Here is a 23,230-nt window from a genome sequence, read left to right as displayed (position 1 = left end):
TAAAATTAACCATCACAAAATGAACTAGATTTTTGCTATAATTATATTCTCTCCTATAACACATTCCTATTTTATATAAGCTTTGTTAAAATTAATCTGCATGAATTATTTTGAGTAAATAGAATAAATCTTTACATAAGTAGAAACTATACACAAAGACATATATATCTCCAACAGTCATCAACATAGTGAAACAAAACACATAAACCTAAAAGTTTACTTCAGAAGTATCTGTAAAGTATCTGAAAAATATCACAGAAATAGCTGATCCTCTGTATTCCATGTGAATACATCACAGGACTTGAATATGGAAACAAAGTAGGACCTGAGTCAAAAGATAAGTTTAATCAGTTAAATTAAATGGACAAAGAAAGCTATTCCAAGCCTAGGAAATGGTCTGAGTAAAGTAAAAAGGAGCAAATTTGGTAAGTAATCTTTGAAGGATTTGTTGGGGACAACCAACGATCAAGTAAGAAAGATTAATTAGCAGGGTTATGAATATTATCAAACTCCTCAAACAGGCAGATTTTATCCAGAAAAATATAGGATCTACTAATGATTTTGAGCCAAAAGGTAATATGATGAAAGTAATTGAGTTTCTGAAAAATTTCCTTGAAGTGATGAATGAAATGTGTTCAAAATAAAGGCATAGAGATAAAAAGGAAAATAAATGAAAACTCATAATTCTTGGCAGAAATTGAAGAGTGTATATAACAGGGTAGCTGTGGAAGGATAAGAAAGAAAGGAAACATTAGTAAGGAAAACTAAAAATAAATGTTTGAATATGTAGTAAAGGAAAATTTATAAATCAAGATTTTAAGACAATATAGATTGGGGAATGATGGTATTGCTAATAGATATTGAGAACCAGGAACTGAGGCTTTGGCAAGACTATCATTTAAGAATATATGAGAACAAACAGCCAACAATGAAGGGAGAAAAAAAAATCGTAAGGAAGAAAGGATCAAGTTGTAATTTTACCTGGAGATCTAAAGAGAAGAATGTGTCAAAAAAAAAAAAAAATTTTCAAGGAAAAAAAAAAAAAAAATATATATATATATATATATATATATATATATATATATCTCGTTACACATACACGTAGAAAACAATGTAGTCTGGGCTTCCAAAAAGAAAATGATCGGTGAAACTGTTTATAGCCCTTCTACTAGATGAACATTCTGTACACTAATCAATTGCAGAGGAAAACACTGTCACTGAGTTCTAATTGCTAACTTTCACTACTTAATCTCTCTGTGGAGATAAGAATTAGTTATGGAGTGTTTATGTAGATGGCAGTCATCTTGTTTGCCACAAACTCATTTGCATGGAGAAGCACACATCAGTTAGACCCCTGTCAAAATAATTAGCTAAGCTCAAGATAAGGCCTTTTGGATTTTAGAATGTTCCAAACATTAAATCTTTTTTTAATGAAATCAAATCAACACATTTTACAAAAATAGTAAGCATTGTATGTAATTCTACATTTTTTCATCGTTACTTTTTCTTTGGTTTTTCTTATCTATTTAATAAAGCATCTAATTTAGTAAAATAAAACATTAGCAGCTGGTAATCACGGAGATAATGAGAAATGGAATTCTACTCACTGGTATCCCTCTCGTTCTATGTTAGGCATTATGAAATTGAAATAAAATCCATTCCAATTAAAAGAGCTCTGTTCTCTTACTGTAGATCTTGATAAACTGCATTACTAAATTCAGGTCAATCATAATTTAATCACTATGCATCCATCATTGAACACGAGGTTCACAAGAATATATCCTTCTCTCTTCCTACACAAAGTGAAAGCCCAAGGCTGAAGTATGCTTGAAGGCAGCTTATTACTAAGGGCATTCTCTCCTTTGCTTCTCCTCCTGAACCCAGAAAAAGGAAACAAAGATCAGAGCTTCTATTTCTGGGAGATGGGATGTGATTTGTTGATTCCTGCAATAAGTTCATTTTAGAAATATTTAGTCTGATCTTTCTGTGAATATACTGTCCTCTATCAAAAGTTTGAAAAACATAAAGTTGATATTCCTTTCATCAGTTTCCATTTAGATGAACACATTTAGCGGAACCATAATCATTTCAGTAAATTAACTCCCCCAATTTCCATGGCTTCAGGCTATTTTAAAAGTTGAACAAACTTTTTTAGTATTTACTACCCTAAGTTCTGTGGATATGAAGATGACTGAGAAGCAATCCCTGTCCTTAAATGTGCTCTACAGAGGCTAAAGCATTTACAGTTATTGCTATATTAACTAAAAGGAAAAAAAAAAAAAACAATTTGAAGGTCACTTCACACACAAGTGCTTGCCCTTCTTATTTACTTTGCATAGGCAAAAACAGTCCTGAGCACACAAACATTACATTCTTCTAATTCGAGGTGTCCCAACTCTTTCACTATTGATAATCCTCTGTTGTGGGGGCTGCTCTGTGTAACGTAGGATATTTAGCGGCACCCTCAGTCTCTACTCACTAGATTCTGGTAGTGCACCCCGAGACATGACAATGATCAGTGTGTCCAGACATTGCCAAATTGTCCCCAGTCAAGAATCAGTGTGCTAATTGTGGAGGAGGATACCGACACTTAAAGGATAATTAGAGAAAAGAGAGTCCACACTGGAGACTCAAACAGGGAAGACAAGAAATAGAAGGGGAAAGACAAGAAAGTCTGAGAAGCCAAGAGAGGGAAGGATTTCAAGAAAGAACTGGGTTAGTGGTGTCACACACTGTGTCCAGCAATAAAGATGAGATCCAGGAATGGAATTTCAACAGAGCATTTCAAGAGTGAATTTTACATATTAATATTTAGTGCAGAGTATCCTTCTCCATCTCAGTAGTTCTTAAGTGGTCCTGTTGCATCTGCATTGCCTAGACATCTCTACTTCCAGAGATTCAAATTCAGTCATTCTGGAATGTGCTGGGATATATGTTTATATGAAAATAAATATATAAATATTTATATATATTTATAATATATGTATATTTATATGAAAAGAAAGTTACCTGAGAGATAACCTGGAATATATCCCTAATTAATAGCTATTTCTCTAATCTCATTTTCTATTTATTTTATTCCTTCTGTAATTTTGTCCTTGTCTTTAGCAGTGTGGGAGAGTATAAAGAATATTGAACTCAACTGTTCTGGTCAGACCCTTAAACTCTCAACCTCAGTTTATTTTATTTTATTTTATTTTATTTTATTTTTAAAGATTTTATTTATTTATTTGACAGAGAGAGACAGTGAGAGCAGGATCACAAGCAGGGGGAGTGGGAGAGGGAGAAACAGGCTTCCCGCGGAGCAGGGAGCCCGATGCGGGGCTCGATCCCAGGACCCTGGGATCATGACCTGAGCCGAAGGCAGACGCTTAACGACTGAGCCACCCAGGTGCCCCTCAACCTCAGTTTAATCACCTGTAAAATTAGATCGGACAGTCTCTCCAACACTAATCTACATATAATCTGATGAAATGGCCACAGTAAACAGATCCCTGGTGGCAACAGTAGCTGAGCCATTCTAATCAGATATGAATATTATGAAAATAGAGAAGTAAACTGCACATTACAGAGCAGATTATACTCTAAAATGTGATGCAACAATCACACAATTACTGTGGAATATTTCAAATTATAATATATTTTGGACACAGCTGAAAAAACCATATACAATATGCTCTATGACCAAATAGAAAAAATAATTCTCTTAACAACATTCTGAGTGATTATACATTTCTATATTCTGAAAAATGAATTCTCACATATTTGCTTATATTATGGATTTTTTCCCACCCATGAGATCACTCTACACAGCTAGTTTGGAATTTTGCTTTCCATGTGCATTTACTGCAGCTACTTTATTACCATAGACATTGTTAATTCTAACACAACTACTAAAGATAGTCAAGAAGCAAGAAGCTGCTGTGTCCCCCACTGCCACCAACACTGCTTTGCAAACACAGTGGGGATGAGCATCAGCAACCAAAGCTGTAGTTTGCAGGTTCATATATCTGAATGAGCATCCATCCCAGGGGACACAAAGGAATGGACGCAGGAATGCCAATGTCACACATCTGCACACTTTCAAACTTTGTTTCAAACAGCCAAGAACCTCAGGAAGAAGGGTTCTGCTTTATTGTCACCTTCTGGGACTCACACAAATGCATCTTATTAGTGGAACCTAATTCATACCCACAGGAAAGGCAGCAATTAGCTTTCAAACATCCCACCAAAAGAAGGAGACTCGCTCCACAGTGTATTTCTGAATTTTCCTCTACAAATGGGGTAAAAAGAGCAACAGTAGACTTTTTGAGTTAGTAATCTTCATTCTTGGCTACAATGGCGTATCAGCAAAGAACTGGGGTGGGTATCAGTGTGGTTGATGTGAATATTAAGGAATGAATCATAAAAATTGTTGTTGTAAACTAAAGGATAAATTAGTTAAATGTTCAAATTCTGGATTAAGGGTACTGGACTAAAACCATAGCTGCACCATTTAGCTAACTGTGGAACTGTGCACAAGTTACATAAAGTTCCTGTTGCTCAGAGATCTCTCCATACATAAAGTGACAGTAATAACATTACCCACTTCATGTTACTATTAGGATTAAATGAGAAAATCTGTGGAAGGCTTCTAACTCAGCATTTGACTTGGTATAAACAACACTAATGACAATGATAATTAAGTTAAACTGATTGTATTTATCAGATCTACCAAGGCCATCATGAAAGAATTTTTGAAATTATTATAGTGTCTGCCCGTTCATATATATCCAGTCTGTTTAAGGTAATGTTATATATCAAATGCTACGTATTATATGTGAATGCATATATATTTTTCTCAGAATTTTTTGTGGTTAGAATGGTGGTTATATTTTATAGCCTAAAATTAACTCTATTTTATTACATAACAGAATCTTTGGGAGGAAACCTCATCATCCAAAAAGATGACAGAAAAGAAATTTTCATCAAATTTACAGGCTTATGATATCTCTATAGCTGTATTCTGTAGTACTTTATTTGAATTTCTAAAACATATTTTAAACTGCTTAATGACTGCCTGAAAAGGGGTATTATTGCCCAGATTACTGCTCCCTAATATGATTATGATGAGATAATGAGAAGTTCCTAAGATGGTTCTAACAATGTAGTAGGATCTAAATAAATGTTTTCTTTTATTTACACACCTTCACAAAGGCTTGGGCAATGTTGTCTTCATTTTAGGATTACAAATGGTCAGTGAACAATGTGATGTGGTAGAAAAAGCATGAGTTTGAAATTAGGTTTTTATGATAGATTTCAAGATGCCCACAAATCCCCGCCTTCCCTATAGGCATATCCCTTTACAATGTGACTTTGCCTCTTCTCCTTTCAAGAGGTGGAGAAATGTCATCCATTGGGTTTGGCCGTAGGACTTGTTTTACTCAGTGTGTCAGAAAATGTAATGTAGAGTCTTAAAAGGTGTTTGAGTACTGGAGGCTTGCCTCCTTTATATTAAAAACTCTGCACCATGTGAACAAGCTAGAAAAGACTTCCAAAATGATGAAAAAAATATGGAGGGAGGTCCCAAGTCTTCCTAGGCACTATGCCTGTTCCAAATATGGGAGTGAGGCTTTCTAAATTATTCAGTCTCTTCCTAACCAAACTGATCTAGACTGGAACAACTGCTCAGATAACACACAGAATTATGAGAGGAAAAATGTATTATTTTTAGCCATGGATTGTTTTTGGCATTCATTTGCTGAACAGAAAAAAATCTAACTGAAAGGACTCATGGTATAGTTCCACCATTTAATAGAGCTGTTTAAACTTGGACAGGTTATTTATCCCCTTGAAACTCAATTACCTTACTTGAAACATTGAGATAATAACTTCTGTCTACATGTGGTTGTGGTGAGAATCAAAAGAGATAACTTAGCACAATGTCTAGTACGTTAGAGACTCAGTTACATTCCTTGACTTCCCTTCCTCTTCCAACAGTTTCATTCATTGAGTGTATTTGAGGCCAAAGTATATGTTTGTGCAAGATGTGCCAAGCACAAAAGTACCAGGCCTAAGGAGCAGTGGGACCTACAGTACATGCTCCATTTCCCAAACTATATACTCAGATTGAGGGTTTTCTCTGCCCAGAAGGGGGGCTTCTCCATAGTTCATACAGAGATGATGGAAGCCTAACTGTAGCCTGGATTATATGCTTGACAAATTTCTGTTGAACTGAATTGAATTAAATTATTCAGTAATACAAAGGTTAAATTTTAGAAAATAAGTTAGCAAGAGTTATCTTGGCAGATTTCAGTCTTAAAAAATAAAGTCATCCAAAACCCATCCTCTCCCTTCCTTGATCTCCAATGAATTTTATATCTATTTCATTTCAGCCCTTATATACATGGCTACATTCTGGAAATTATCATCACTTGTCATTTTTCAGCCTCAGAAAACTTAAAATATAATACACTCTACTTTGATTATAACTGCATCTTCTGCTATTCTGACTTCCTTAATTGTACTACATTTGGATTTCACCTCTTTTGATTCCATCATTTTCTCCAATCTATCAACCGTCTCTTGTAACACTCATTTTTCTACCCAGTCCAGATTGTACTGTAAATGATCTAAACTCCTTGGTCACAAATGCCCTCAATTCCCTTGTATTCCTTCCTTTTACCTCATCTGCATTACAAAGAAAGCTCTAATGCTGGATGCAGACCCAGTCTCCTTTTTGGCTCTTACACCTTTGTTGCCAAGCTATACTAAAGAAGAGAAAATAGCATAAAAATATGGATGTTTTACACATTAATATTGTCTAGCCAGAGCTAGACTTTAAATACTGCTTGGAAATCCTTGTCCATTTTCCTCTGCCTTTCGTTGAAGTAGCCCTTTCAAATTTTCATCACACTTCTCAATCCCCTAACTCATATATTCACTTCTCATTTATTCATTTATTCACTCATTCATTCAGAAGTTTGCTTTAAGTTTCCACTATGAAATACATATTTCGATGGGACCTGGAGATAAAACAGTGACTAAAATATGAATGATCTCTGCTGCCAAGAAACTTGTATTTTAGTCAGCAAATGAGAAATTAAACCAATAAACAAAAAAATATAGTTTTTGGTTTTATGGAAGAACTAAATAGAAAGGATGCTCTGAGAGAATTACAAATTGGGTTGGTGAAGGAGAGATGGAGATAGGATTCTTATATGTTAATCAGAGTAGAACCTTGGTGAAGACTTATTTGCATTAGAATTTAAAAAGAAGAATATGAAGAGAAGACTCGGGAAGAGCTATGAGAAGATGCACAGACAAATAGCATATCAGGGGCAAAGGCTTTGAGTTTGTAAAAATACACTGTTCTAGAATCTGTCAGAAGTTCAGTGTATCTAGATCATGCAAAAACTCAGATGTAGGGTTTAACATAGGAAATAGTATAATTGATTCATATATCATGCAAAGGGAAGGAAGGAACAAAGGACGGAAGGAAGGAAGGAAAGAAGGAAGGGAGGGAGGGAGGGAGGAGGAGTGGGCAAGAGAGAAGGAAAGAGAAAGAAAGCAAATTAAAACATACTCCAACAAATTAAAGCAGTACCACTACAAAAAGCATACCACACACAAAGGTGCTACGTCCAATCTACACGGTAGGAATATGCCAGTGAAGAACTTCTGTCACTGCTTCGGGATCAGAAACCTATCTTGGCATCAGTGATCCCAGGCATTGGGTACCTGATTCTCTCTCACCACTGCCCCTAAAAGCCTGCACTATCATCCTCAACTAAACATGAACTCCATGTGACACCTCTTTCCCCACGATGATCTCTTTTGAATTGAAGTTCACTGTAGATGCATTTAGTTTGCTTAGCCTGTGCTGGTTTACAAGTCTATTCCCTTGTTGTGAAGGCATCTATGAAAGTGAATACCTGGCTTCTACCTTGGACTAGAGGAATTCAACTAGTGAGCAATTTTCCAAATATACAAAATGTGCTTGGCAGCTAGGTACCATGATGTTCATGCTATGAAATATAAAACTCCCAAATCTCAGAAACTTACAACAAAAATTCATTTCTTGCTCATATTACATATACGGACTATGAGTTCCCTGAGTCTCTGTTCTACATGTCTTCTCATTCTAGGACCCAGGTTTAAGGAACAACTGTATACCAGTCATGCCTTTCTTATGGTAGAAGCACAATCAAGAGGCAGGCTATTCCATGCAATCACAATTAATGCTTCAGTCTGCCAAATAGCATGGCTACTCATTTCATTTGGTCAAATTAAGTCTCATGGCAAGTTTGGAAAAAAAAAGTGGAATGAGGAACTATGCTTCTCCAATGGCAGGGGTAAGGAGAGGAAGGGAGGAGGGGTAAATATTTGTGATCAGTAATCTATTAACACACTCTGCCCTCTTAGTCACAAAATTTATTCCCCTTCCTTCCGCACAAAAAAACACACCCCAAGAAAGACATCCTAACTATCTTATCCAATCATGGCATCAGACTGTAAATCCATCATTTTGTAATAATCTCCACTTTAAATGATGGCACTCCTCAGGCTCACACATCCATCATAAAATGGTGGAATATCCACCAAAAAAACATTAGTGATTGAAAAGAGAATAATGAGAGAAGACAGCAATCAATCACTGGTCCATAGATATCTAAAATTCAGCTAGACAAACATTGCATATCCCTCTTGTTGGTAGTAGATCATGTTCCTTGATTAGTTTCTGGTTCTGTCCACTGGGAGGAATTCTTGATTCATTGTTCTCCATAAGTCTAAGCCTTGCCTTCTGGGAAGAGTTTTCTTTTGATTAGCTTCCTTGGCAACATGTGATGAGAATTTTCTATCTTTTTCTTTCTAATAGAAATTGCAAGCCAAAAGTTCATTTTACATATTGAATAGTCACAAACTGTCTTACCACAGGCTTGCAGTGATTTCAAAAGTTCAAATCTCTTAAAAATAGGGTTGGATTTTTTAAACCTATTTGATGACAGTCAGCTCAATATCCTAATAGCCATACAATTATTTTTGAGACATGTTTTTCTCTTTAGGTTAATTACAGATATTCTCAATATATCTTCTTTTCATTGGCTCATACTCTTAACTTTATTCTGAACTATACTTTATTCAACTAAAAAGATTTACCAGATACCATGTAATAACAAAGAAATTACATGAAATAATCTATTCAGAGAGTTTAACAAAGGATTAAACCATGCTTATGATTTGTGTTTTTCATGAGCATGTTTCTTAATGGCTATGCCCATAATTTGGTCTTTGACCAAAGGAGGCATCTCCTAATGAGGTTTTGGGTCTCAAAACATTCTTAGTTTTATGTTCACTGCTTAGAAAAGAGAACCCATTATATTTCCTAACCCTGTAAATATCGGATATTCAAAACTTTAATTTCCTTTTTATCTTTTCTTGAAAATAAGCGGGATGTTTTATTTTGTTTTGTTTTGATTTTTTCTTCCTGAGCTCATCTCTTGCTTTTACCTGGTAGCATTTCATTCAATGCAACTTAATAACTAACCCTCATATTAACATATATTTTCCCAACCTCATAGGTCAAAACCACATTTTCACTGGACACATTATCTTACTTTCCAAATCATCATACTTGATGGTTTTATCATTTTTTCCTCAATGCAGATGAGTTATCTTTGACCTAAAGAATACAGGTGCAGATTTCTATATTAGTCAGATTTTGATAGACTATGTTGTGTAACAAACAATCCCAAAATCTTCAGTGGCTGACAATAGCATAGGTTACTTCTCATTCCTTTTACATGGATTATGTGGGATGGCTGTGCCTCTGTTGTAATCTGTGGAGCAGATTTGTATCTTCTGCATTTGTCCTTTAATTCTATATGCTATGGTGAAGGAACAGTGACAATCTAGGACATGACCTTTCTCATAGCACAAGGGAAAAGCAAGAGAAAGTAAGCCAAAACATGTCATTTTATTTATAACTCCTGCTCAGCTATGGCATACAGTAGAGCTGCTCACGTAAAGCTGGCCAAAGTAAGTCACTTGACCAATAGATGAAAAGTTATAATAATTCACTAAGAGGTTAGTAGTAAAGGAGAAGGAAGAATAAATATTTATGAACAGTAATACAACTTACCACAGAGGGAATGTAAAAACAAATCTTAGGACCAAGTTCTTGGGGACTATAATAGAATATAATAATTCAAGTTTGATTAAATAAAGAAGAGTCAAAAAAGAGAAAGAATCAACTAGTGAGATAATATGAGTATCAGGGAAGTATGAAATCATGTAAACAAATCAGAATTGTTAAATAAAAGACAAAGAGCTAGCTCTGTCAAGAACCACTGGAGTTGAGTAAAGATGAGGCCTGAAATTTGAGAAACAAGACAGAGGATCATAAGGAAGAGAGGGAAAAATAAAACAAGATGAAACCAGAGAGGGAGACAAACCATTAGAGACTCTTAATCCCAGGAAACAAACTGAGGGTTGCTGGAGGGGACGTGTGTGGGAGGGATGGGGTGGCTGGGTGATGGACATTGGAGTAGGTATGTGCTATGGTGAGCGCTGTGAATTGTGTAAGACTGACGAATCACAGACCTGTACTCTTGAAACAAATAATACATTATATGTTAATAAAAAAAATGAGGCCTGAAAGATGTCTATGAATGTGGCAACATGAAGACCATTGGAGAACTAGATATGAAAAATCTCAGTAGAGCAGAGGAGATATTGCCAGGTCAGAAAGCTATTTAAAAAAATGAATAGGAGATTTTGAAGTTTGAGAGAACTGATAAATTACATCCTTCTCTTCCCTATCAAATTCAGAATAAAATTATAAATGTATACAGGAGTAAGAGATATTGAGATCATAGCAACACATCTATAACTAGTATAGCTGAACTGAAAATTACTTGGGATATGTCCACAGGGAAGATTCAGTATGCAGAATAGACTACAACTATCCATTCATGTGCAAGGAAAAAAAAAAAAAAAAGGCTGCCTCAGACTCAGACACTTCAATCCCTTCATGTCAGTATACAGAGAAATTGGCTTTCAGGAGTTTTTAAAAGATCCTGGCCCTCAATCCCAGCATATTTTCCACATAAAGAGAATGAACAAAAGAGGAAAGCCTTCACAGACCAGGTACATGTGATGACAGAGATTACCCATTGTCTCTCAGTATCACATTTCCCTTCATAACTTTATAACTATACCTCCTTGCCACTGAATTTTGTTGAGGCAAATGGATTCCTAGCTAGAAATCAAATTGCCCAGCCTTTCGTTTTCATGCTATGTATCAGATTAAGTGACAGATAAAGTGATAGGAACAAATTCCAGGTCACATACTTAAAAAGAAAATATTTTATCATCTGTTTTCTTTTTCTCTCTATCTGGGTTCTGAGAGATGGAAATAAATAGCACATCAAAGATGGAAACTATGCATACTATTATAGTAACTTAGGTTACACTATAATTAATATATAATTTAGAAATTAGTAATGTCATGCTATCATAATAAAAATCTCAAATGGAGAACTGGCTTCTTAGATGAGCTATGAGCCTCAAGCACATAAAAATCTTAGTTTTAAAAGTTATCAACACTTACTCTGTCAACAAAACAATTGGTCAACCAGCTTTAGTAGTATGGATGGCAAGCCACATGCTTCCCAAGCCTGTATTTGGTTCTGGAAAGGTAAGTGTGTTGCACTTTCTATGACTTCACCTTGTTGCTTTTAGCAAGATCCTGAATGAAATAAATGCAGACAGGAAAGAATTAGTCAGATCATAAGCAGAGATTGAATGCAACACAGTTCTCCTGAAGGAGGTGTTTTTTGGTTCTGTGGCTTGCAATTTGAATCGACTTAAGTTTAGTGTTTGGGTGCCTAACGGTATTGGAAATGCTAGCTTTTTTCTTTTCTTTTCTTTTTTTAAATTTTATTTTATTATGTTACGTTAGTCACCATACAATATATCATTAGTTTTTGATGTAGTGATCCACGTTTCATTGTTTTCATATAACACCTAGTGATCCATGCAGTACGTGCCCTCTTTAATACCCATCACCAGGCAAACCCATCCCCCCACCCCCCCAACACCCTCAGTTTGTTTCTCAGAGTCCATAGTCTCTCATGATTCATCTCTCACTCCAATTCCCCCCCTCTTCATTTTTCCCTTCCTTCTCCTAATGTCCTCCATGCTATTCCTTATGTTCCACAAATAAGTGAAACCCTATGATAATTGACTTTCTCTGCTTGACTTATTTCACTTAGTATAATTTCCTCCAGTCCCATCCATGTTGATGTAAAAGTCGGGTAGTCATCCTTTCTGATGGCTGAGCACTATTCCATTGTATATATGGACCACATCTTCTTTATCCATTCATCTGTTGAAGGGCATCTTGGCTCTTTCCACAGTTTGGCTATTGCGGACATTGCTACTATGAACATCGGGGTGCATATGGCCTTTCTTTTCACTACATCTCTGTCTTTGGGGTAAATACCCAGTAGTGCAATTGCTGGGTCATAGGGTAGCTCTATTTTTAATTTTCTGAGACACCTCCACACTATTTTCCAAAGTGGCTGTACCAACTTGCATTCCCACCAACAGTGTAAGAGGGTTCCCCTTTCTCCACAACCTCTCCAACATTTGTTGTTTCTTGCCTTGTCGACATTTGCCATTCTAACTGGTGTAAGGTGGATCTCAGTGTGGTTTTGATTTGAATTTCCCTGATGGCTAATGATGATGAACATTTTTTCATGTGTCTGTTAGCCATTTGTATGTCTTCTTTGGAGAAGTGTCTGTTCATGTCTTCTGCCCATTTTTTGACTTGATTATTTGTTTTTTGGGTGTTGAGTTATAGATCTTGGATAGCAGCCCTTTATCTGTAGTGTCATTTGCAAATATCTTCTCCCATTCTGTGGGTTGCCTCTTTGTTTTGTTGACTGTTTCCTTTGCTGTGCAGAAGTTTTTATCTTGTTGAAGTCCCAAAAGTTCATTTTTGCTTTTGTTTCATTAGCCTTTGGAGATGAATCTTGAAAGAAGTTGCTGTGGCTGATGTCAAAGAGATTACTGCCTATGTTCTCCTCTAGGATTTTGATGGATTCCTGTCTCACATTGAGGTCTTTCATCCATTTTGAGTTTATCTTTGTGTATGGTGATAGAGAATGGTCGAGTTTCATTCTTATGTATATAGCTGTCCAATTTTTCCAGCACCATTTATTGAAGAGACTGTCTTTTTTCCATTGCATATTTTTTCTTGCTTTGTCAAAGATTATTTGACCGTAGAGTTGAGGGTCCATATCTGGGCTCTCTATTCTGTTCCATTGGTCTATATGTCTGTTTTTGTGCCAGTACCATGCTGTCTTGGTGATCACTGCTTTGTAATATAGCTTGAAATCGGGCAACGTGACGTCCCCAGCTTTGTTTTTCTTTTTCAACATTTCCTTGGCGATTCAGGGTCTTTTCTGATTCCATACAAATTTTAGGACTGTTTGTTCCAGCACTTTGAAAAATGTCATTGGAATTTTGATCAGGATGGCATTGAAGGTATAGATTGCTCTGGGTAACATAACATTTTGACAATATTTACTCTTCCAATCCATGAGCATGGAATGTTTTTCCATCTTTTTGTGTCTTCTTCAATTTCTTTCATGATAGTTCTGTTGTTCCTAGAGTATAGATAATTTACCTCTTTGGTTAGATTTATTCCAAGGTATCTTATGGTTTTTGGTGCTATTATAAATGGAATCGTTTCTCTAATTTCTCTTTCTACAGTTGCATTGTTAGTGTATAAGAAAGCAACTGATTTCTGTGCATTGATTTTGTATCCTGCTACATACTGAATTGCTGTATGAGTTCCAGTAATTTGGGGGTGGAGTCCTTTGGGTTTTCCACATAAAGTATCATGTCATGTGCGAAGAGAGAGAGTTTGACTTCTTCTTTGCCAATTTGAATAACTTTCATTTTGTTATTGTTGTTTGCTTGCTGTTTGCTTGGACTTCTAGTCCAAGCTGTTTGCTTTTGCTGTTGCTAGGACTTCTAGTACTATGTTGAACAATAGTGGCGAGAGTGGGCATCCTTGTCGTGTTCCTGATCTTAAGGGAAAGGCTCTTAGATTTTCCCCATTGAGAATGATATTCGCTGTGGGTTTTTCATAGATGGATTTTATGAACTTGATGAATTTCCCTCTAACCTTATACTCTGAAGAGTTTTAATCAGGAAAGGATACTGTATTCTGTCAAATGCTTTTTCTGCATCATTTGAGAGGACCATATGGTTCTTCTCTTTCCTCTTATTAATGTGTTCTATCACATTGATTGATTTGCAAATGTTGAACCACCCTTGCATCCCGGGAATAAATCCCACTTGGTCGTGGTGGATGATCCTTTTAATGTATTGTTGGATCCTATTAGCTAGGATTTTGTTGAGGATTTTGGAACCCATATTCATCAGGGATATCAGTCTGAAATTCTCGTTTTTGATGAGGTCTTTGCCTGGTTTGGGGATTAAGGTAATGCTGGCCTCAGAATGAATCTGGAAGCTTTCCTTCTATTTTTTCAAACATCTTCAGAATAGGTATTATTTCTTCTTTGAATGTTTGGTAAAATTCCCCAGGGAATTCATCAGGTCCTGGACTCTTGTTTTTTGGGAGGTTTTTGATCACTGCTTCAATTTCCTCACTTGTTGTTGGCTTATTCAGGTTGTCAGTTTCTTCCTATTTCAGTCTTGGGAGTTTATAGGTTTCCAGGAAGGCATCCATTTCATCCAGGTTGCTCAATTTATTGGAATATAGTTGTTGATAATATTTCTAATAATTGTTTCTATTTCCTTGGTGTTAGTCATGATCTCTCCCCTTTCATTCATAATTTTATTAATTTGGGGCCTTTCTCTTTTCTTTTGGATAAGTCTGGCAGGTGGTTTATCGATCTTAATTAATTCTTTCAAAGAACAAACTTCTAGTTTCGTTGATCTGATCTACTGTGTTTCTGGTTTCTAATTCATTGATCTCTGCTCTAATCTTAATTATTTCTCTTCTAATATGTAGCTTAAGCATCGTATGTTGATTTTTCTCTAGTTCTTTAAGGTGTAGAGTTAGTTGGTGAATTCAGGATTTTTCTATTTTTTTGAGTGAGGCTTGGATGGCTATGCATTTCCCCCTTAAGACTGCCTTTGCAGTATCCCATAGGTTTGTACCAATGTGTTTTCATTCTCATTGGTTTCCATGAATTGTTTAAGTTCTTCTTTGATTTCCTGGTTGATCCAAACATTCTTGAGCAGAGTGGTCTTTAGCTTCCAAGTGTTTGAATTTCTGCCAATGTTTTTCTTGTGATTGAGTTCCAGTTTTAAAGCATTATGGTCTGAGAATATGCAGGGAATAATCTCAATCTTTTGGTATCGGTTGAGACCTGATTTGTGACCCAGTATGTGACCTATTCTGGAAAAAGTTCCATGTGCACTTGAGAATGAGTATTCTGTTGTTTTAGGGTGGAATGTTCTGTATATACCTATGACGTCCATCTGGCCCAGTGTGTCATTCAAAGCTCTTGTTTCTTTGTTGATTTTCTGCTTAGATGATCTGTCTATTGCTGAGAGTGGAGTATTGAGGTCTCCTACAATTAATGTATTGTTATCAATATGACTCTTTATTTTGGTTAACAGTTGGCTCATGTAGATGGCTGCTCCCATGTTGGGGGTGTAGATATTTACAATTGTTAGATCTTCTTGTTGGATAGACCCTTTAAGAATGATGTGTGTCCTTCTGTGTCTCTAACTATAGTCTTTAGTTTAAAATCTAGTTTGTCTGATATGAGAATTGCTACCCCAGCTTTCTTTTGAGGTCCATTGGCATGGAAGATGGATCTCTATCCCTTCACTTTCAGTCTGGATGTATCTTTAAATGAGTCTCTTGTAGACAACATATGGATGGGTCCTGTCTTTTTATCCAATCTGCAACCCTGTGCTATTTTATGGGAGGCATTTAGGCCGTTCACGTTGAGAGTGATTATTGAAAGATATGAATTTATTGTCATCATGTTGCCTGTGAAGACCTTGTTTTTATAGATTGTCCCTGTAAATTTCTGTCCTATATCACTCGTGGGGTCTTTCTCCTTTTATAGAACCCCCCTTAATATTTCTTGCTGTGCCGGCTTAGTGGTCACATATTCTTTCAGTTTCTGCCAATCTTGGAAACTCTGCATCTCTCCATCCATTCTAAATGACAGCCTTGCCGGTTAAAGTATTCTTGGCTGCATGTTCTTCTCGTTTAGTACCCTGAATATGTCTTGCCAGCCCTTTCTGGCTTGCCAGGTCTCAGTGGATAGGTCTGACGTTATTCTGATGTTCCTCCCTCTGTATGTAAGAAATCTCTTTCCCCTAACTGCCCTTAAGATGGTTTCCTTGGTTCTAAGATCTGCGAGTTTTACTATTACATGCCGGGGTGTTGGCCTATTTTCCATGATCTTGGGAGGGGCCCTCTCTGCCTCTAGGACATGAATGCTTGTTTCATTCCCCAGATTAGGGAAGTTCTCAGCTACAATTAGCTCAAATATATCTTCTAATCCTCTCTCTCTCTCCACCCCCTCAGGGATCCCAATAATTCTGATATTGGAACGTTTCATGGTGTCACTTATTTCTCTGATTCTATTTTCATGGATTCTGAGTTGTTTTTCCCTGGCCTCCCCTTTTATCTATTAATTGATCTTCTAGGTCACTAATTCGTTCTTCTGCCTCACTTACCCTAGCTGTTAGATTACCTAGATTAGATTGGATCTCATTGATAGTACTTTTAATTTCTGCCAATTCAGCTTTCATTTATGCCCTTAGAGACTCTATGTTGCCATTGATTGATTTTTCCATTCTAGCTATTGTCTTCACAATTGCTAGCCTGAATTCCATCTCTGACATCTTGGTTATATCTGAATCCATTTGTAAATCTATGGCATAAGTCATAGTCTCTGAGTCTTTCCTATTTTGGTAGTTCTTACTCCTAGTCATTCTGTTGAGAGGTGGTTGAGGGAATGTATAGAGTCCAAATTATTGACCACAACCCAAGCAAGATGCACCTGTTTTCTAGGGACCTTAGGGTTGCTGGCCTCTTGTTTTCCCAGCCTGTCTTCTGGGGGAGGGACCTGCCACGCTGTTACTCAGGCAACCCTGTTTGGGCAAAGTTGTCCTGCCCCCTGTGGTGGGGGATGGGCTCAGTGGAAACTGGTTTTTTGGGGTCTTTTGTTCCCTGGTGGCTTTTCCTGGTGGCTTTCCGAGTCTCTTCCAAGAATCAGAGCAGAAGAGATCGTTTCCAACCCTCTGCCTCAGAGCAGAGAGAATGCAATCTGTTCTTCAGTGAGCTCTCCAGGCCACACTATCTCCATCTCTGTCTCTGCGGCTCTAAAGGTCAGCATCCTGGGTTGTGCGCCCTCAGCAGTGCTCCCAGTCCTTGCCACCAGGTCAGGGCACATCTCTGCCCTTTGTGCTTCTAAAACCACCAGCCACCCCCAGTTTGCAGGCATGGCCCCGCCACTCTGGGTTTCTGCCCAGGGCACTGCCCTAAAGTCCTTTCCCCCATCACTACTGGTCTGTGAGTCTATGCCCCGTCCCCAGTATGGGAGGCCATCGCTCACCCATGGTGTAGGATCCCAACAGCTCGGCTCCCTCCCTCTTCTGTTTATCCTCCAATATATGCCCAGGAATCACAGCTCCCTTCTTCGTACCTCGAAACCAACCACCTGCAATATTCTGTTTGTAGAGATCCAGATCTATCTTCTTACATCTCAGGCTGATTTCGTGGGTGTTCAGAGTGGTCTGGTAGATATCCAGCTCAATTCTGGGGACTGGTTGGAATAGGGTCCCCTACTCCTCTGCCATCTTTTCCCTCTCCCTGTCATTCTTTTTTTCTATATAACTCTACTCAAAGGAGATAAAATTGTTTTCCATATCTTTTTCATAATCCATCTCACCAGGATTTCTCAGCTCAATGTGGTAGATCATATCATGGTGTTGCTTTCACAGCCAAGACTTTTTTTTTTTTTCTATTATATAGCCTCATATAGCCTCAGTTAATCTGAGAAAGGAAGAATGGACTTAAGGATGTAAATAAATAAAAGTATTAATGATTAAAAACAATAGACCTGTACCTCTGAAACAAATAATACATTATATGTTTAAAAAAAAAAAAAGAATATAGTAGGAAGGGAAAAATGAAGGGGGGCGAAATTGGAGGGGGAGACGAACCATGAGAGACTATGGACTTGAGAAACAAACTGAGGGTTCGGGGGGGGGGAGCTGGGGGAATGGGTTAGCCTGGTGATGGGTATTAAAGAGGGCATGTACTGAATGGAGCACTGGGTGTTATACGCAAACAATGAATCATGGAACACTACATCAAAAACTAATGATGTAATGTATGGTGATTAACATAATATAATAAAATAAAATTTAAAAAAAATGACTACATAATGAACATGAAAATCTTCTGGAATGCAAACTGAAAGCCAAGAAAGACAATGAACAAATCAGACAAGAACCAAGGTCTAACCAAGGAAATTTTTCCACCACTATCTGAGAAAGTCTTTATAATTTCTAACTGCAGTCCATCATTATTATGCATTAATGACTATGTGCTATATGTTCTTCCCAATTCTTGATGGCCAAAAGAGTGCTTATATTGTTAATACTCTGTTCCCATTACACTGTGTATTAAGGATGTGTATGTGTGTGTGTGCATGCAGGGGTGCATGCATGTGTGTGTATGACAGGACTAGGGAGTGATGAAGTAATTAATCTATTAAGGTATATGTCACCAGACTTTGAATAGTAACATCCAGACTCAATGGAGAGCACTGCATATTATCCAGAGATGGTGAACTTTGTACAGAATAGAGCCTTGTGTGAGAAAAATGATATTCATTAATATTTGAGTGGCCAGAGAAGAAGAAACTGCTAATCTCCCCTTGCTATCCATTCATACATTTGTTAACAACCTTCTTTTGCCTTTGATTTTGAACCATGACAGCATAGATATAAAGTACACTTCTCAGTTTTCCTTGTCACTAAGTGGCCACAGTCTCAATTAAATTGAGAGTAAAAGAGAGGTGCAACACGCAGGTAACATTTTGAAAAGAAAGCTTATTGCCCTCTATTTCATTTCCTCTTTCCTCCTTTATGCTTGCTGGGAAATGGTGACAACTGGAACAGCCACTTTAAGTCAAGAAATGGAAGTCAGGTGTTGAAGGTAATAAATGCCTGCTCATCTAGCATGCCTAATACCCTTGAAACCTGTCAACCTCTGGGCCAAAAAATGACAGAGAAATAAACTGTTAGATCCAATGAATCTTTGCATCTTTTTTTTTCTTTACAGAAACTTAACTCATACCCTAACTAATTCAATAAACATCCATGCATGTTTCATTCCTTCACCCAACATCACCAATCACATAGATCATTCGTCTTACATAGCAAATTGAATGAGAAGGACCGGAAGTATAATAAAACTTATCCTTACAATATAGTTCTCCTCTAGATATAAAGTAGGAATTTTGTTCTTCCTTAACTTAGGAGAAGAAGTAGATATTAGTTATACAAGAGTACTACCAAGAATTTGTGAAAGGAAGAGAAATGAAGAAATGAAGTATATTTAGAATAATTAGAAGACACTATTAAAAGATGATAGACTAGACCATATTTATAATATTGTTTATAGAACAGGAGATAAACGTATTAAAAAACTAAAGATTTCTTTGTTCCCTCTTAGATACACCAAATCAAATTTTTTCAGGAGAACCAAGCAAGGGACAGAAAGGTTTTTTAAAAAATAAAATACAAAGGATGGCTCCACATTGAGAGAAAGCGGGGGCGGGGGGGCGGCAAATAATATGTTCTTATAATTGTTTGTATTTCTTTGATGTATCTTTATAATCGTCATTCTGAACTCTAGTTCCAACACCTTACTAATGTCCATATTGATTAGGTCCCTGGCAGTTGGTACTGCCTCTTGTTATTTTTTTTAACATTTTTTTTTATTATTATGTTATGTTAATCACCATACATCATTAATTTTTGATGTAGTGACCCATGATTCATTGTTTGCATATAACACCCAGTGCTCCATGCAGTATGTGCCCTCTTTAATACCCATCACCAGGCTAACCCATCCCCCCACCCCCCTCCCCTCTAGAACCTTCAGCTTGTTTCTCAGAGTCCATAGTCTCTCATGGTTCATCTCCCCCTCCGATTTCCCCCCTTCTTTCTTCCCTTCCTGCTATGTTTATAGCAGCAATGTTCACAATAGCCAAACTATAGAAGGAGCCAAGATGTCCATCAACAAATGAATGGATAAAGAAGATGTGGTATATATATATACAATGGAATATTATGCAGCCATCAAAAAAACGAAATCTTGCTATTTGCAACGACGTGGATGGAACTTGAGGGTATTATGCTAAGCGAAATAAGTCAATCAGAGAAAGACACATATCATATGATCTCACTGATATGAGGAATTCTTAATCTCAGGAAACAAACTGAGGGTTGCTGGAGTGGAGGGGGGTGGGAAGGATAGGGTGGCTGGGTGATAGACATTGGGGAGGGTATGTGCTATTGTGAGCATTGTGAATTGTGAATTGTGTAAGACTGATGAATCACAGACCTGTACCTCTGCAACAAATAATACATTATATGTTAAAAAAAAAAAAAGAAAAATTATACATAAACCTCCTCCATAGACCTTAAGTCCCACCAAATGAATTAAAAAAAAATAAAACAACACTAACAATAATAAATTTTCACACAGCCCTGCCTGCTGCCATCCTCGGCCTCAGGCCTTTAGTGCAGGAGAGGGAGGAAACAAGGAAAGGGTCCCTTTAACAATCTCCTGGGGGGGGGGTCCACACTTTCCCTGGCTCCAGCCTGCCTGTCCCATCTTCTCACCAGCTGTTTGCCATTCGAAATCAGTTGCTTAAGCCAAACTCAGTTATTCACCACAAATGCCTAGTTCTCTGTTGTTCCTGGAAAGGTGCCCACCTCCTGCAGTACTCTCTCCACTTTCTCTCTGTTTGGGACTTTTTTTTTTCCTCATTCTTTAAAGGTCCAAAAGTCTTGTCATTTCCTAGACTTCCCCAACTACAACTGCTTTTGCTGACATCTCTGAATTCATGAAGCTCTGATATTCTGTAAGTACCATTTGACCTTCAACAAAGGTAGTCCTGTTTTCTGATTTTTTTTTTTTTTTTTTTTAACCTGTACCACTATTCTACCCATTAGAGTTAGCGTCCCTACAGGGCAGAACTGGGTCACAATCATCCTAGTCTGCACATGATTCTGCCTTTAAGCATTGGCAATCAACCTACTCTGTGCTCTGAAGCAGAAGCAGAAGAACACAAACTATAAATCAATATTAACAAATACGATATAGTGCAATCGCATTCTCCTTGGTAGAAATTTCTATTTCTACTGGTAATTCTCAAGACCCAATGTATCATGGTTCTTTATGAGTTACTTTTGGCTCCATATGGCCTACTCCAGATCCATAGTTTATATGCTGTATATTCACCTCCATGCTAACATTTTTACCTGTGGCCTCTTTATTTTTCTGTAATAACCTGAAAGTCTTAATCAAAGACTAAGATTCATAGGTAGAATAGTTGGAGTAATATAGATCCTGAAGAATTCAAAACTTTTAAATTACATATGGAGAGTATCTAACAATATATATTTTTCTTCAGTCCTGTTTCTTTATGGTAATTCCCTTGGGTAAAATCTAACACTTCTTGTAGCAATATAGAACCACATTGCTTTGAAAAATATATATTACAGAGGTATTTATGTTGAGAATATAACACTTTGTTTTTTTGTTTTTGTTTTTTTTTAAGATTTTATTTATTTATTTGACAGAGACAGAGATAGCGAGAGCAGGAACACAAGCAGGGGGAGTGGGGGAGGGAGAAGCAGGCTTCCCGCGGAGCATGGAGACCGATGCGGGGCTCGATCCCAGGACCCTGGGACCATGACCCGAGCCGAAGGCAGACGCTTAACGACTGAGCCACGCAGGCGCCCGAGAATCTAACACTTTGTAAGTATGCTCTGTTTTCTGACCTCAGTGGGTCTAGTCCAGTTTAACTGTGATAAACTGTGAACTATTAGCACCTCAGCAAGCAGCACATATCATTAGTTTTTTTCCTGCCCTCACCTGAATGTAGCCACTCTGGAGATTTGGAATTTCCAGGGAAATTTCAGAATCCCTAAAGTGTTTTTTGATCACACTGAACAAGTCCTTTACTCTCTTTGTCATGTTCAGCCAATGTTTGGAACTATTCCACTAGTGTTAAACAAAGTTCAGTGTTCTCTGCCAAAAATGATGTTTGAGTAGTGATTCTGATAGAAACTTTGAGGGGTGGTTCTCATATTTCAAAGAGAAGAAGGGATATTCCAAGTATTTATGGCTGGCCAAGAAAAATTTTAAGGCTTTTAGTATGGAAGCTTACATAAAACAGGCAGGTAACATGACTATAAACAATCAATCAATGTGGGTCCATTTTCATTTTTATGAAAACTATACTTATGGCTATAAGCAATAAGAGCTATTTGGGTACAGAAATTCAGATTGAAAAAAAAGCCAGCCTTGGACTTTTGTCTATTAGCTGGACTTTACTGTTGCTGATATGAGTTTTGTAAAAAACAGCAAAAAGTAGCCAATTTTCACAGCTAATACAGATAATTCCAAAAATACCTGCAATATTACACGTACCCAACAAATTACAGCATTTATTTTTTCTTAAAAATTAGGACCAAAAAAACCAAAATGCCATTCTATTATTTAAAAGCCTCTTGCATTAGCCAGAGATAAGAAGAAAAAAAGCCATTTCTATTGATCTATGGAGAAAAACAAGTAGTTTAGCATTGAGTGAAAAGTATTGGTGAGAAAGTAGTGTATTATATTGGAAAAAAGAAAGACATCAACTTTAGTGAGTAGATAAAAGTGGGTTAAGTTAGGGAATTTAAAAGAATATTTGTATCAATGTGACCTTTGTGTAGAAACAAGGAAAATAGGAAAAGAAACAAGAATTGTATTACATTTTGCATTCCTTTGCAATGCAGAAGGCAGGGGAATCGAGCAGAGCTCTGGTATAAAGAAAAAATTAAGATTTCCATAATGCTAAATAGCACAACCAGGGCTCCTTGGTGAACAAACTCTTCTCCTACCCACAACTTATGGGAATTATATTATAATGAAAACTATTACGTACAAATTAAGTGA

This window comes from Phoca vitulina, unplaced genomic scaffold (genome assembly GCF_004348235.1).
Source record: "Phoca vitulina isolate PV1807 unplaced genomic scaffold, GSC_HSeal_1.0 scaffold3, whole genome shotgun sequence".
Taxonomy (NCBI): domain Eukaryota; kingdom Metazoa; phylum Chordata; class Mammalia; order Carnivora; family Phocidae; genus Phoca; species Phoca vitulina.
This window is presented reverse-complemented; position numbering follows the sequence as displayed.